Consider the following 16607-nt stretch of genomic DNA (forward strand, 5'->3'; position numbering starts at 1 on the left):
ACGGAGGCACATACACTGACTCCAGTGTCACAGCTCAGCAGCCCTGATATATCGGAGTAAGCGTACAGAGGGGAGGGTAGAAACTGGCAGGATCAGCCAGGTATTTTAGGTGATACAGTGGGTCAAAATACACAGCACAAGCACTGTGCTGTATAAAATGCTTTAACCCCTTCATATCCACACTATAGCCGAATGACAGCCACAGCGTGGACCTACTTTGCCGAGAGGCCGTCCCCTTACCACGTGATCAGCTGTCAGCCAATGACAGCTGATCACGTGATATACACAGAAGATTGGTAATCGTTTTTCTTTCTCCTCTCGCTGACAGCGTGAGGAAAAAAAAAAAAACGATCACCGGCTTCTGTGCAAGGGACATCGGTCCCGAAGAGGATGATGCACAGCCATCTCATCTGTGCCCGCCAGTGCCACCTGCCAGTGCCCACAGTGCCACGAATCAGTGTCCACCAGTGCCAGAAATCAGTGCCACCTATCAATGCCCATGAGTGCCACCTATCAATGTCCACCAGCAGTGCCAATCAGTGCCTCATCAGTGCCACCTAGCAGTGCCAATCAGTGCCCATCAATGCCACCTATCAATGCCCTTCAGTGCCCACCAGTGCCACCTCATCAGTGCCGCCTATCAGTGCCCATCAGTGCAGCCTCATCAGCGTACATCAATGAAGCAGAAAAATTACCTGTTTGCAAAATTTAAAGCGGGATTCCGGCCATAAAAAAAACATGTAAAAGTCAGCAGCTACAAACACTGTAGCTGCTGACTTTAAATAAGTACTTACCTGTCCTGGGTGCCCGCGATGTCGGCCGCCCGAGGCCGACCCGTCCCTCGGCTCTCGGGTCCCGGAACTGCCATCCTAACTAAGGGAAACAGGCAGTGGAGCCTTACGGCTTCACTGCCCCTTTCCTACTGCGCATGCGCGAGTTGCGCAGCGCTTTGTGAATGGGACGCAATGTGTTGTGGGACACACACAGTTCCCATAACACACTGCGCCCCATTCCCCAGAAGACAACGCGGGAAGGAGAAGAGACAACCTCACCGCGGCATAGGAAGAGGCAGATTAAGAAGACTGCCTAGCAACACCCATTTCACATAAGTAAAAAATTTTTTTTTCTTTTCCTCCATTTTTTAGGTTTTTTTTGTGCAATTTTTTTTTTTTTCAGGGTGGACTTCTACTTTAATAACAAATTATAAAAAAGTTTTGTATTTTTAAAAAATAATTTCGGTCTTTTACATTTTTTTAACAAAAAATAAAAAAACCCAGAGATGATCAAATACCACCAAAAGAAAGCTCTATTTGTGGGAGAAAATTATAAAAAAATTTCATTTTGGTACAGTGTTGTATGACCGCACAATTGTCATTCAAAGAGTGACAGCACTAAAAGCTGAAAATTGGTTTGGGCAGGAGGGGGGTTTAATCGCCCAGTAAGCAAGTGTTTAAAGGAGCAGGATCTTTATTCTTTTGGGGTTAACAAACGCTTTAACCCTTCCCAACCAGGAGATGTCTCCATGCGACCAAGTGGTCAAATCTGCACCCAGATTTCTGTATGGGGGAGGGTAATTAACTTTATGGAGCTGATCTATACTAGCTGCCAAGTTGACACCTAAATAAGGGATATAGTGGTTACTCCAAGTAAATGAGTGGTTTTTGAATCGTTCGACTAAGGAGGTCGGGATATTGATGCTCAGCACTATGGACTTGTTATCATGCATACTCAAGATCCTTCCGAAAGCCTTTAGGAGACTAAGGACATTAGGGGTCGATGTAAGAGGGGAAGTGAGGAAAAAGCAGCAAATCGTCCGCAAATAGAGCTCATTTGTGGATGCGTTGACCACATCATACACCACAAAGGTCAGGATTATTCCTAATGGCCAGGGCCAGAGTTTCAATTGTGAAAGCAAAAATAACGGGGGATAATGGGCATCCCTGTCTGGTCCCCTTGTGAATTGAAAAGGGATCTGAGTAGTGGCCTTGTAATTTTATCTGTGCACTCAGATATATAGTATAGTATAGTATGGAGTCCGTAAGATTATTATAAAATGCGGACAGAATCCCCATCTGTTTATTACTTCAAATAAGTAAGGCCAGTCTAACGTATCAAAAGCCTTTTGCAGGTCGATAGACAGTAGGAAACTCTCTTGGGGTTAGCTTGTAGAAGATATGACATCCAATGCTTTACGTATTTGATCCGGACCCTGTCTCCCTGGTATGAAGCCCATCTGGTCTTATATATATATATATATATATATATATATATATATATATATATCCACTTATGAAAGCTGACAGGCTATTGGCCCTGATTTTGGTTAGGATTTTAAGATCATTGTTGATCAAGGAGATGGGTAGATAATTTCTAAACTCCGTATGATCTTTGCTCAGTTTAGGAATGATCGAAACATAGGCCATGTTTGCCTCATTTACCAATGTGGACCCCTCCCGAAGGGAGTTGAAGAAGCGACTCAGATACAGGGAAAGCGTAGATGCAAAACAGTTATAGTAGCATGAAGAGAGCCCATCTGGGCCTGCAGCAGAACCCACTTTGAGATTCTTAATAACCCCTATGACCTCCGCAACCCCTATGGGTTTCTTAAGCTCTGCCCTATAATCCTTTTGTAATTTTGGGCGTGGGATGGCTTCTAGGAACTCAGAGATGAGTTGGGGTCTGACTTCCTCATCTGCCCCGTATAGCTTGGAATAGAACTCATGGAGCAACCCCTTAGAGTCACATAATTTTTGGAAAGTGAAAGAGTGAGGGTGGGGTGTCAGCTTGGCGGCCAGCCTAGGACCTATTTTATATTTATGGAGGTAGAAGCGCGCTCTTAACCATCTATGACTTTTTCAGCCTGAGTGGTTAGGGCAAGATTAAGAGTTAGGTGACTAGACTCCAGTAGGGTGCAAGATTTGGGGGTGGGGTTACCCTTATGTTCTTTAGATAGATTGTGGAATTCTCGTTCTAGCTTGATGATATCAGCCCTCCGTTCACGTTTGAGATTGGTGGTAATTTGAATAATCTTTCCCCTAATAACTGCTTTATGTTCTGCCCAAAGAGTTGCAGGGGAGATGTCACCATTGTCATTAACCCGGAAGTAGTTGCTTATTTCTTTATCCAATATCGTGCATTGGACCAGGTCGCTTAGAAGGGATTTATTTAGGCGCCAAAGAAACATGCCTTTATGGCCGTGGGCCTTTAAAGGAGCATAAAAGCATCTAGTGGTCTGACAACAGGGAATCCCTAATAATGGACTTTGTGACCAATGGAGTGGCGAATGCAGCAATAAAGATGTGGTTTCCCTCCATACGTCCACCAGCCCCAGGGAATGAATAAGCTTAGCTATGGTATTTTCAGACTCTGTCTGGAAGGACGCAGAAGGCGAGAACTGCCTCGTACTGACTTATCCAGCAACTGATCCATTGCCACATTTGAATCCCCTCCATAACTACCTTGCCCACCATGTGTGAGGAGAGGGTATCTAACATGGAGGCGAAGAATTGTGCTTGGCCCCTGTTGGGAGCATAATAGGAAATGAAAGTGTATTGGGCCCCTTCTAGAGAGCCTGATAGAAGAATGTATCTTCCCTCAGGATCCCTGATTTCCGGTGAGGGAGAGAAGGTATTGTTTTTAGAAAAGAAGATTCCCACACTTTTTGGTTTTACCTTCTCCATTGGTAAGATAAAATTGAAGGAATTTAGGATGAATACATTTGGGGTTAAATTGCCCAGGGAAGTGGGTATCCTGGAGAAGATGCACCTCTATCTGCTGAGAATGGGAATGTTGAACATATTTGCATCTCTTAACTCAGGAATTGAGACCATGGATATTATGGGTTACTATGCGAATAGGACGGGAAATTTAGTCACTCGTAGCCATGGACCAGAAATGGTATCATACTCGCAATTAGGCAGGAACCTACCTTCCACCACCTGCACTCCCACTTGACTTGTTGGATATCAGTTGGGATTCGAACACCTCCCCCTAAGCCACAGGTTGTCCTTTCTCCTCCGGTGCCTGAAAGAGTATACAAGAGATGAAAAGAAGGAAACGAGAGAGTCCCAGAAAGAGGAGGCCTGTGGAGTGCATGGAGAAGACCTACTATGAAGACGGGGCGTGGCCTGAAGCTTCATGGAGTAAGGAGCGCGGTGTGAGAGCTCCGGCTACAAACATCCTTGACTTCCATCCTTTGGGGCTAAATCACCTCAATACTGGCATAACTTACCACAGCTCACTCAGGTACCTCCCGCGATCATGTCGCCACCTAAGCGAAACACCGGGACGCTCGGGAAGCTGCATAAGTACCGCCACGAGGAGCGGGAGTCGGTGAGTGAAGATGGCGCTCCCTCGGCCGTAGGGGAAGAGACCCCGACATTCGGAGACACAGCTCGCATTTTGGACGCAGTCTCTGTCTGCCAAACGACCCTCACCTCCAAGATAGAGGAGGTTAAAGTCAATATCTCTCTTATCCGCCAAGACATCCACAAACTGAGGGAGAGGGTGTCCGAGACAGAACGCAGGATTGGCCAGGCGGAAGACGAAATTCCGCCATTGCAGGTTACCGTGGAGAGGCTGCAATACCAGCTGAATGCAGTTCTCAGTAAGCAGGACGAAATGGAAAACAGACTGCGCCGCTGTAACCTTGGATATGTGTTCAACTCCCAGAGAGAGCGGAGGGCTCAGACCCTCCAACATTTCTAGAGAATCTCCTCATTACTAATTTTGGTAGGGAGGCCTTCTCCTCCACTTTCGTGGTGGAGCGTGCGCACCTGCTGGCGGCGCGGCCCCCTGCACCCGGAGCCCCTCCGCAAACCTTCATCGCAAAGCTGTTGAACTTTCGGGACAGGGACACCATTCTACGTCTTACCCGTGAAAAGGGCAACATTCCATTTGGAGAAACACACGTAGCTGTTTTCCCTGATTTTTCCGCGGAGGTGCAGAAGAAGAGGGCGCAATTCTCGGAGGCTAAACGTCAACTGCACAACCATCACTTAGCATACGCCATGTTGTTCCCAGCACGCCTTCATGTGGTCCGGGATGGCAAGGCTCACTTCTTCGAGGACCCCTCGGCGGTTATTCCCTGGTTGGAGAGCCGAGCTGCTGCCGGTCCGGCGCCATCGTGAACTGAGTCACACTTTTCTGCCTCGCTGTTCTGTGGCGCGAAGGAATCCTCCATGCCGAAGATGCACATCACATGAACAGTGATTTGTCTTTCCCACGCTTTCTCTCCTATACCAAGCCCCTGGCCCCTGTCGATCTAATGGATGCCTCCATTGCCTGACTACCTACTCCCTCTCCCCCTACATGTATCCTTTGCAACGCCACTTTTGTTACTTCACAATATCATTTACCCCCTTTGATGAGCTATACGTCCAGCCGGGCTTATGTAACTTTAAGCACCCCCTCCAGACGTTCGGATGCTAACTTGCTTGGCACCGCCATGTTCTTCTGTTAACTTTTGTTCCCCCTCTGCAGTTTCCGGGGTGACACCTGATCCGTCCTCTCCCTGGTTCATATGCTCTATGCCTATCCTACCAACCGGACTAGGACCCCCCTTACAACTGCAAAAAGTAATGTTTCCCTGGCCAGCAGCAGCCCCCATGGCCGTGGAAGGTTGCCATAAATTTGATATGCCTCGCTAGTCCAGAGTTGGCATAGTTTCAGTTTTATTTGTCAATGTTCTTTTCTTTACATCTGAGCAATGTCTGACATGTCATGTAATACAACCTACAAATAGCCTGTTTTTGCCTGCATCGACCACTGTATTTACCTGTATGACTCCCTGCGGATTGGCGTGGTTCGCTTCGCGACCCTGGCCGGCCTGTCTGCAAGGCCTCATCATCATGATGTATGGGGTTAGATCTGTTCATTGTCTTGCAACGCTACCCGAAATGGGTATGACTATAGTGGTTGGGGTGGTGGGCCTTCTCCTGCTGGTCCGACTGGGCACTACATTCCTATCAAGCACTTGATGGCCTCTTTAAAAATAGTCACGTGGAATGTGAGAGGGTTGCGAGACAGGTCTAAGAGACTAGCTGTGCTGTCTCATCTTAAGCGCATACATGCGGACATATCTGTACTCGTGGAAACCCACATAACAACACAACTTCAAATGGCCCTTAAAAAACCATGGGTGGGCTGGACCTACCAGGCCCCATTTACTAATAACTCCAGAGGTATTGCTATCCTCATAGCCAAAACGGTCCAATTTCAACTACATAATTTAAGATCGGACCAGCAGGGGAGGTTCCTTTTCCTGCATGTTACTGTGGGTGGTCTTGAGACCCTTTTGTTGGCCTTCTATGTTCCCCCCACCATTCCAATTCACTGTCCTCAGGGAGGGGTTGGCCTTCATGTCTGAGCACCCTACGGTATCATCAGTCTGGATGGGGGACTTTAATATGGTGGTTGACCCTCTTTTAGATAGACTCCACTCATTCAACACGCTACAGGACAGGCCGACCCTCACTAGGTTTGGTAGATTCCTCTCGGAATTTGCCTTGTCCGACACCTGGAGACTTAAATACCCCAGCACACCTGCTTTACACCCTCACAGAACGCAATCTCCCGCATAGACATGATTATGCTTACCCCCACCCTGATCCCAAACCTCCTTGCAGTGGGATTCGGTGCGAGAGTTCACCCTCACCCATTCACCCTACTGGATCACCCTGCGATTACCCTCCTCCCCGCCATCCCATTTATGGAGACTGCACCCATTCTGGCTCACGGCTCTCACAGATGTTGAGATCATACAGCGCGAGTGGTCTTTCTATTTTCAGTCCAATCAGGGGTCGGCCTTGACCGGGATGGTGTGGGAGGCTTTCAAGTCTCATGCCCGCTTAACCCTCTCCACGCACATCAATAGACACAAGGCCTCCTCTGACAATATCCTGCAACAGGCTGAGGAGCACCTAGGTTCCCTTGAACAGGCTTTCCTGGCAAATCCGACACCTTCCAACTCTGCCCAACTACGCTTGCAATCCAGACTCACAGACCACCTGCACTTTGAGAAAGCAAAGAAGGGTATTTTCTTTAGCAAACAAAGGGTCTTTGAGCACGGGGAGCGGGCGGGGAGACTCCTAGCCTATATGGCCCACCTGGATCATACGCCCCCAGTGGTGATTCAGCTCCGCTCACAAGATGGAACTGTGCTCACGGACCCTGAACAAGTAGACCATGAATTCAGAAGGTTTTATGCCGATCTTTACACTTCTAGAGCTAGCCGTCCCCCAGACGAGTTATACCTCCTCCTGGATAATATTGACTTTCCCTCTCTCTCAGCTACCCAGTTAGAACTTCTGGAAGCACCCATCACCGAGGAGTGCATTAAGGCAGCGATAGCGAACCTACCAGCATCAAAAGCCCCAGGCTCAGACGGTCTCCCGCTAGAATTTTATTCTCAATTTCAGGAGGTCCTCATTCCCAGGTTGGAGGCTTTATACTCACACATATACACATCCGGTATACTTCCGCGCACTATGAGCGAGGCCCTGATTGTCCTCATCCCAAAGCCGGGCAAAGATCCCCTCCAACCCGAGTCCTATCGCCCGATCTCTCTCCTCCAACTGGATGTGAAAATTCGCCCTAAAATTCTTGCCATGAGACTTAACAAGGTTATCCTCAGCCTCATCCACCCAACCAAACAGGCTTTATGCCCAATAAGAACACAGCGTTCAATCTGAGAAGGCTATTTACAAATCTTCAAACCACACATGATGAGGTTGGGTCCAGGGTGGTGGTCAGTTTGGACGCCGCTAAGGCGTTTGATTCTGTGGAGTGGGGCTACCTGTGGGAGTGCCTCCATAGATTTGGCTTCGGTCCCAGGTTCATCAAGTGGCTCCAACTCCTTTACCAGACGCCCACTGCTCGGATCCAGGTCAACTGCAAAATATCCACCTCATTTTTACTGTCAAGGGGAACACGCCAGGGCTGCCCTATATCTCCTATGTTATATGCACTAGCTGTCGAGCCGTTGGCCATTGCCATTAGGGCGCATCCCGACATCAAGGGCCTCCACAGGGGGGCAGTTGACCGAGGTGCTTAGCTTATATGCAGATGACATGCTACTCTATTTGTCAGACGCCGGTCCTTCCCTGGTAGCAGCCCTACATCTTATCCAATAATACGGGACCATCTCAGGGCTACAGATTAATTGGTCTAAATCCCAGATACTCCCCATAGATGTTTCCGCTCCAACAAACACTCAGGTGACCCTCCCACTGGTAAGGACCAGCCAGCTCAAGTACTTAGGCATACAATGCTCACGCCCCCTAACAGACTACATATGTCTAAACATTGAACCAATGTTCGCTCTTCTTAAAAGCAAAACGCAAATTTGGTCCAGACTCCCTCTTGGAGTGATGGGTCGTATGAACTTGGTGAAGATGATCCTCCTCCCCAAGTTACTATACCTATTCTGGCATGCTCCGTTGTATATCCCAATTCATGTATTCAGATCCCTCGAATCCATACTCAACACCTTTATATGGGGCTCCTCCAGACATAAACTGTCATGGCAGACCCTTGAATGTCCCCACTCATTTGGGGGGTACGGCCACCCCTGACCTCGCACTCTACTATATAGCTTCCCAGCTGTCCCATTTTTATTATTTCAACAAACATGATAGACTCTGTTATACTGTTTTGGTATGCACATCTGTTACAGATGTAGTGGCCCATCCCTTCCAGATACTCTTTTGCAAACATAAGGGTATGTCCCGCTCAGCGGGTCGGAACCGAATGCTGCAGCACCACTGTAAAATCTGGCACCGTGCACTTACCACTATTGGGGCTCCCCCCGTACACGCACACACACCACTCTGGGACAACCCCCAACTCCCTGAACTACTGACCATCCCAGACTTTAAACTATGGATAATCTATAAAATCATATATCTTTCCCAGGTTGTTGTGGGGGGGGAGGTCAAATCCTTTCAGGCTCTAAAGGATGAATTTGCTCTCCCTAACCATATGTTTTTTAGATACCTTCAGGTTCGCCACACCCTCCAGTCTCAATTCAATAACTCTATCCCTAGTTTAGAAGTGGTGACAATTACAGATCTGTTCCTAGGTGATGACCCTAAAAAACTGATCTTCACTCTATATAACTTTCTCCTCTTGCCCGCTGTCACCACCCACACACAATATCTAAGGGTCAAATGGGAGGCTGATGCTGGGGACTTCGATGATGAGCAATGGGGAGAAATACTTGGGACTTGTACAAAAGTATCTCCTACATTTTCTGATCGCCTTACTCACCTATATATCCTCCACAGATCTTACCTCACCCCTGCACAAATCCTCAAGTACAGGTCGGAAGCCGACCCAGCCTGCCCTCGTTGCGGAAGCACCCCCAGCACTTTCTACCACCTCATATGGTCTTGCCCATCTATTCAGAATTACTGGCTGCAGATAGTCAAGTTTCTCCACGACTGCATGGGCTCCCCTCTGACGCTGTGCCCCCACCAATGCTTGCTTCGTCTACTCACAGTCTCGGAGGAGGAGAAATATCTGTCAATATTTTTGCAGGAAACCCTCTTCATAGCCAGAATGCAGATTGCCCAGCTGTGGCTTCGTCCCACCTCCCCCACTATGCAGCAGTGGAAGAGGGCAGTAAACCTCACCCTCCCCTATAAGAAAGTTCTGTACACTCATCGTGGTTGCCCAGCCAAGTATCACAAAATATGGGATAGATGGATAAATGAAGCCTCCACATGCACAGACTAGCATTACATGCCCCACTCATGCTTGTCGGTTTAATGGCATTTGTTTTCGCTTAATGCTCTATTCTTCACTTACATGATGAAGCTTACATGTATGGCTCTGGTGCATGTTGCACTTTGTATTCTAAAATTAGTAACCTGTATTGACTTTTATGCTCAATAAACTTTTATTTTTGATTAAAAAAAAGACCTACTATGAATCTCTACAGGTCCCAGAGGTTTAGAGCAAGCCTGCTGTTAGGGCTGGGCTCAGCCCTTCCTTCTCTGAGCTGGTCGCTCAGCTGTCGGCTAATTGCCAGCTCCTATCTCTCCACATCTACTCACCTGCTAATGATATCCTGCTTGTCAGTCCTGCCTACTTAAGCTGTCCAGCCCAGAGGATCTCTGCCTTCGCCTTGGTCAACATCACAGAAACTACCTCCTGCGTTCCTGTTTAAAGACTTGCTTGGCTGACATCCCTTCTGGCTCCAGATCCAGCCTTCTGTTCCACTACATTGATCCCTGACTTTCTGGCTTGGCTGACTATCCGTTCCGGTTACTGAACTTTGGCTATGTTTTAACTAGGTTTGTTCTATTTACTTTTATTATTAAACAAGTGTGATTTAACTGTACTTCTGTCTCGGTCTGATTTCATGGTTTCTGACATCTGCCCACTCTCAAGTCACACAATGTTTTGATTATCCGCCTGAGTGGCAGACACACATCTGCCTCCAAAAGACAGCACATCTCCAGCGGAGAGGCAGAGGGAGGAGCATTACTACTGCTCTAGCCTTACCAACATCCATTTTAGCTCACTTGTGAATAAAGAGCATAACGGAAAAATAAGACAATGAAATGGGGAAAAAATACCTCCCCCTGGGAGTCGTAATCGTATAAAATAAACATGTTAGATCCCTTCCCTCCCGATAACCTCTTCCTGAGTATCCTCCAATGTGGTCAAGGGGGGGGGTGAAGGACGACCCCAGCCTGGAGTTCCCCAACCGTCTCCCCTCTCCCCCAGAAGAAGACATCACATGTGCAGACACTGAGTCGCAGATCAAAAACTTGTGAAACTAATGGAAAAAATAGTCCCAAAACTTTTTAGACGTATGGAAGAACAGTGATTCACTGAGGATCAATCATTCAGTCAGAGTGTTGTGATACCCGACCATGGATCCCCGCTCCTCTGGGGATCAAGGTGGGTGAGAGTCTTTGGACATCTCCTTCTGTTGTTTCTGCCAGACTGGAAGATATAGACTTGAGGAGATGAGCGTTTCGTGGGTCCAACATTCTTTTGGTATGGGATTGATCGTGGATCAAGAGTAATCAGGCCCATTTGTAGCATTAGACGTTCCCCATCTTGAAATAGTGAAAATCCATTTGTTTTATTCTTGAATGTGAAGGAAAGGGAATGACCACCAATATTTAATTGAGTTCTTGGAAAGGATCTGGAGAAGCAGTTTGATGGTTCTTTTCTTCTGAAGGATATAAGGAGACAAGTCAACAATTTGGACCAGGTTGCATTAGATGGTCAGTTGGTCTGCATCTCTTGAAATATTTAGTCGAGGTAGGGGACTTCGATATGGAAAGAGGTGTACTCGCAGGCTGGGGGACACTTTGAGAAGCCTCCTGCAGTGCTCCATTCGCCCCATCCTCCATTTCCAGAGCTCCGAGATTATGCGGCCATACTCAAGAGCGCCACGCATGCGGCTCCCTGCTGACATCTTATGCTCTTCTCTAGGCCTGGAGCCTTTATCTATGTTGAGTGGCCAGTCCAGGATGAAACAACTTCTGCACATGCGCACGGGAATTGCGAAGTCTTACCCATGGCATGCAAAGATTATACACTGAGGTACACATACACTACACAGTGTTACAACTAGGAGAAAACTGCTGGCAGGCAGAACAGAATTTGTATTGCAGAACAAACATGACAATTTCTTCTGCAATAAAAGCTTATCTGTTAGTAAAAAATACCTCTAGCCATGTCATGCTTTAAAAAATACTGCTGTCCCCATCCTGAGCTGTTGGTTGAGCTACTATATTACTTTCCCATTTCTCTTTTACTTTCTTTTTCCTCAAATCTCTCTTTTTCCCCTCCTTCTCCCCTATTTCCTCTTTAACATCTTCTTTTATATCCCATAGGTTCTCACCTAACTTATGGCAAACCTCATTTACCGTCTAACAGTTCATAGTATGACTTAGCAATGGTTATGCACCATTTACTACTAAATTGTCTGTACTTGCTATACCCCTATTCTAGTATTACTCGGAATTTACTGTGTTCTGTTTTTGTTCTTTTCTCTGCTGAGATAACTAATAAAACTGTTATTTGAAAAAAAAAATATCGCTGTCATCAGGCTGGAGATAGCTGAGTTTTCAGGAGGAAAAATAGGATTCTGATACTCACCATAAAATCCTTTTCTTGGAGTCCACTGGAGAACACAAGAGGTCTTTACCTTTCACAGTGCCAAAAGCAGTACAACTGAGGGGTGAGCAACACAGTAAACAAATGCCAACATCCCCAAGAAATCAACAGGGAACTGCCTGGAGCTGGATACTTACCTCCTCTGTGAACTTGGTTTTGCACAGAGCAGCCTCTTTGCTGCTCCTTGCTCCTCCCTCCTTTGAGTGCCCCTCAGCCAGCAGCTTGCTATAGGAGACACCCAAGCTGAGTCAAAGCTATGTGTACCCATTCAGACATGGAGCTCTGACCTGGCCCTGCCCCCTCTCTCCCCTAATTGGCTGACTGGCTTTGATTGACAGCCACCACGGGAGCCAATGGTGCTGCTGCTCTGTCTCAGCCAATCAGGAGGAGTGTACTGGATGGCTGAGGGGATTGTGGACATCGCTGGAGAGAGAAGGGACTCAGGTAGGTAATTAGGGGAGTGCTGGTGGGGCTGCTACACACAGGTTTTTTTTATCTTAATGTATAGATTGCATTAAGATAAAAAACCTTCTGCCTTTACAACTCCTTTAATTGAATGCAAAGAATACTTCTTGCTAAGATAGAGTAGCTGTTCCAATAGATTGTGTAGCAATAAACAATATTCCTGTGCAACTAGAATTGTAATTGAATCCACAGTGATCACAAGATATTAATGGTTTGTGGAACTACAAGCAACAGCAGATCAATGAATGGCATGGATGTCTGTTTATAGTGTCCATGATATACTGGAGCAAATCTTGGCATTAAAGATGACAAAGAGTGTAGGGAACAAAGATGTCTATACACAGCGTCTGTTGAATTGGGCAATCGCCCAAGTGGGTGGTGGGAAACTTCTACAGTTTGATACCCTGAAAACGAAGTTTAGTCTTCCCAACACTCACTTGTTCCGTTATCTTCAGCTCAGACATGCATATAATGCCCAATTTTGGGATATTGGTATTACCCTGAAAATGAGTGATGTTGAGTCTCTGCTGAGAGAGGACACTTTGGACAAGGCCCTGTTTACAATATATAAAAAACTGTTCGGTGAGGGAGGAGATCTCCTTGCAAAGCATAGGGCGGTGTGGCGGTATTGGTCTGCTAGAGACCAACTCATTCAATTTAAATTCCTGCATCGCATATATCTTACTCCAGCTAGATTGGCGAAGATGTTCCCTACCTGGTCGCCTGATTGCTGGTGGTGCAGTTCCCTCACTGCCGATTTCATGCATATCTTTTGGAATTGCTCGAACATTCAAGTATTTTGGAAGGGGGTCACAGAATGTATAGCAGAAGTAACAGCCATTCCTATACAGCCCACAATAGAGGTGGGCCTTGTGGGACTGGTGGACAATCTAGCCCCAAAAAGAGTGACTCCTACTTTGCTGACGATCCTAATATATTACGCTAGGAAAATGATAGTATTATATTGGAGAAAGCCTAGTCCTCCATCTGTATCAGCGTGGAAGGGTGTGGTTAATAGGGCTGCACCTTTATACAAGGCTACGTACATTAGCAGGGGCATGCCACAAATATTTGATAAAGTGTGGGGCAGTTGGATGAACAGTGAAACTACGGTGGCGGATTGAGTGATACCTAATAGAATGCACCTGCAGAGGGTTTTAACATGTATGTAACTATCTGACATATTTAAATGTACCATTGACTGTTATTGAAAAAAAGGTGGGCTTATTATTATTTTGATTTTCTCACTGAGCGGGGGTCTGGAAGGAGGAGGAGAGAGTCAATTCTGAAGAAATGTAAATAGTTTCTTTTTGTGTGTGGCCCATTGGGTCTTGTATATACCTGTTATGTTAAAAAGTAATAAATAAAACTTGAAAAAAAAAAAAAAAAAAAGTAGGCCGCGACAGCTGCAGCTATTCGGTAGCAGATTCCCTCCACACCGTTCCCGAGAGAGCATGCCAGACCCCAGCCTTGCTTCTTATAGTTTCTCCCAGCGATCTGCTCTTCTCCATTAGCCTGCTGGTAGTTGCAGTCTCACATAATGCAGCCAGAAAGTGAATCCTTTCCAAATGGAATACATGTCCCTAGATGCCTTGCTCTGCCTCTAATCAAAGAGTCACAGAACAGCTAAACTAGAACACTAGAGGGAAACGGGCCCTCGGTAACAGCATTGCACAGCTTCTTCTGATTGCAGGACAATGTAAGTATCCAGCTACTGGCTACAGTAGTAACAGAAACCCAGGTGGCAGAATTATAGGATAGCTGTGTTATAATGTCCTAGGCACAACATCGCAAACAATATAAACTTTAATGCAAATAATAAATTAAAGGGACTTTTAACATGCTATCTAGGAGATCATGCATAATACCAAAAGCATAAACAGCAAATATTGATAAAAACTATGGTTTTATTTTATTATACAGTGATATTTAAAGGTTAAGTTCACTTTTACAAAAAAATAATATTATTATTATTATTATACAGGATTTATATAGTGCCAACAGTTTGCGCAGCGCTTTACAACATGAGGGCAGACAGTACACATACATTACAAATCAATACAGGAGGGATCAGAGGGCCCTGCTCGTTAGAGCTTACAATCTAGAAGGGATGGTCAAAGTGGAAACAAAAGGTAATAACTGTGGGGGGTGAGTTGATGGAGAAAATGAAAAAACAGTCGTTGTTAGGTGTGGGTAGGGTAGGCTTCTCTGAAGAGAAGGGTTTTCAGGGATCGTCTAAAAGCTAATGGAGTAGGAGATAAGCAGACAGTTTGGGGTAGGGCATTCCATAGGATTGGAGAGGCTTTGGAAAAGTCCTGGAGGCAAGCATGGGAGGAGGTGATGAGGGAGCTAGAGAGCAGAAGGTCTTGAGAGGGACAAAGAGAACAAGTAGGTTGGTATTTAGAGACTAGGCTAGTGATATAGCTGGGGGCTAAATTGTGGATGGCTTTGTACGTAGTTGTTAGTATTTTCAATTTAATTATTTGCCAAGCGGAAGCCAGTGGAGGGACTGACAGAGAGGGGTAGCAGAGACAGAGCGATTAGTAAGGTGGATGAGTCTGGCAGGAGCATTCATGATGGATTGATAGGTGATAGACTATGTAGAGGTAAGCCAATGAGAAGGGAGTTGCAGTAGTCGAGGCGAGAGCTGACCAGTGAGTGAATTAAGAGCTTTGTTGTGTCATTGGTTAGAAAGGGGCGTATTTTGGAATGTTGCGGAGGTTGAGGTGGCAGGATTTGGACAGTGATTGGACGTGGTGCTTAAAGGAGAGTTTGGAGTCCAGGACTACACCTAGAACCTTGGCATGTGGGGATGGGCTTATAGATGTGCCATTGATTTTGACAGAGAGATCAGGGGAAGGAGCATATGGGGAAGGAAAAATTATAAGTTTGGTTTTGGATAGATTGATTTTGAGGAAGTGGTGTGACATCCAGACTGATATATCTGATAGTAAATTAGTGATACGTGAGGAGACAGAGGGAGTGAACTGAGGGGTAGAGAAATAGATTTGGGTGTCGTCAGTGTAGAGGTGGTACTGGAAGCCATAGGAGGCTATCAGCTGACCCAGGGAGGAGGTGTAGATTGAAAATAGGAGAGGTCCATGAACAGAACCTTGGGGGACCCCAACTGAGAAAGGAAGAGGAGAAGAGGACGTAGAGTTGTAGGAAACGCTAAAGGTGCAGTTGGATAAGTAGGAAGAGACCCTGCGAAGAGTACAGTCATGGAGACCAAAGGTGTGGAGTTTTTTTTGGTGAGGGGGTGGTCAACTGTATCAGAGGCAGCAGAGAGGTCCAGGAGTAGGAGTACAGAATAGTGTCGATTGGTTTTGGCCATTGGTAGATCGTTTGTTAGTTTTAGGAGAGCAGTTTCTGTGGAGTGTTGAGGATGAAATCCAGACTGAAGGGATCAAGAAGGCTATTACCAGCGAGGTGGACGCCCAGTCAGTTGTAGACCAGACGTTCACACTGGCAGTGAAGGGGTTAACCACTGGGGGCCGATGAAGGGGTTAAATGTGTCCTAGGGAGTGATTCTAACTGTGGGGAGGTGGGCTTCAAGTCACATGACAGAGATCACCGCTCCTGATAACAGGGAGCAGTAGATCCCTGTCATGACACTAGCCCGAACGGGGAAATACCTTGTTTGCACTTCTTCGCTCTGAGGCTCCGTGACACGATCGCCAGAAGACTGGTGGACATCAAGTCTTCCGGTCACGCTGTACGTGGCAGGCGCGCACGCCTGCTATATCCGACTCCTAAAGGGGTAGTACAGGTATGCCCATCGCTGCCATTGTGCCAACGTATATCGGCGTGCAGCAGTCGGCAAGTGGTTAAACTAGTAGGAGTGGCAGAGGAGTGGGGTGTAATTCAGAATTTTTTTTTTTTTAATTCTGCACTGTCTTTGAAATTGCCCGGGCCCCTGTTCAAATCCAATTTGACTGTCCCCGGAAACTGGGGATGTCTGGTCAATCCAGCCTAATGTGACCAGCGTTAGAAGAGGAAGTGGG

Source organism: Aquarana catesbeiana, linkage group LG02, assembly GCF_042186555.1.
Source record: "Aquarana catesbeiana isolate 2022-GZ linkage group LG02, ASM4218655v1, whole genome shotgun sequence".
Lineage (NCBI taxonomy): Eukaryota > Metazoa > Chordata > Amphibia > Anura > Ranidae > Aquarana > Aquarana catesbeiana.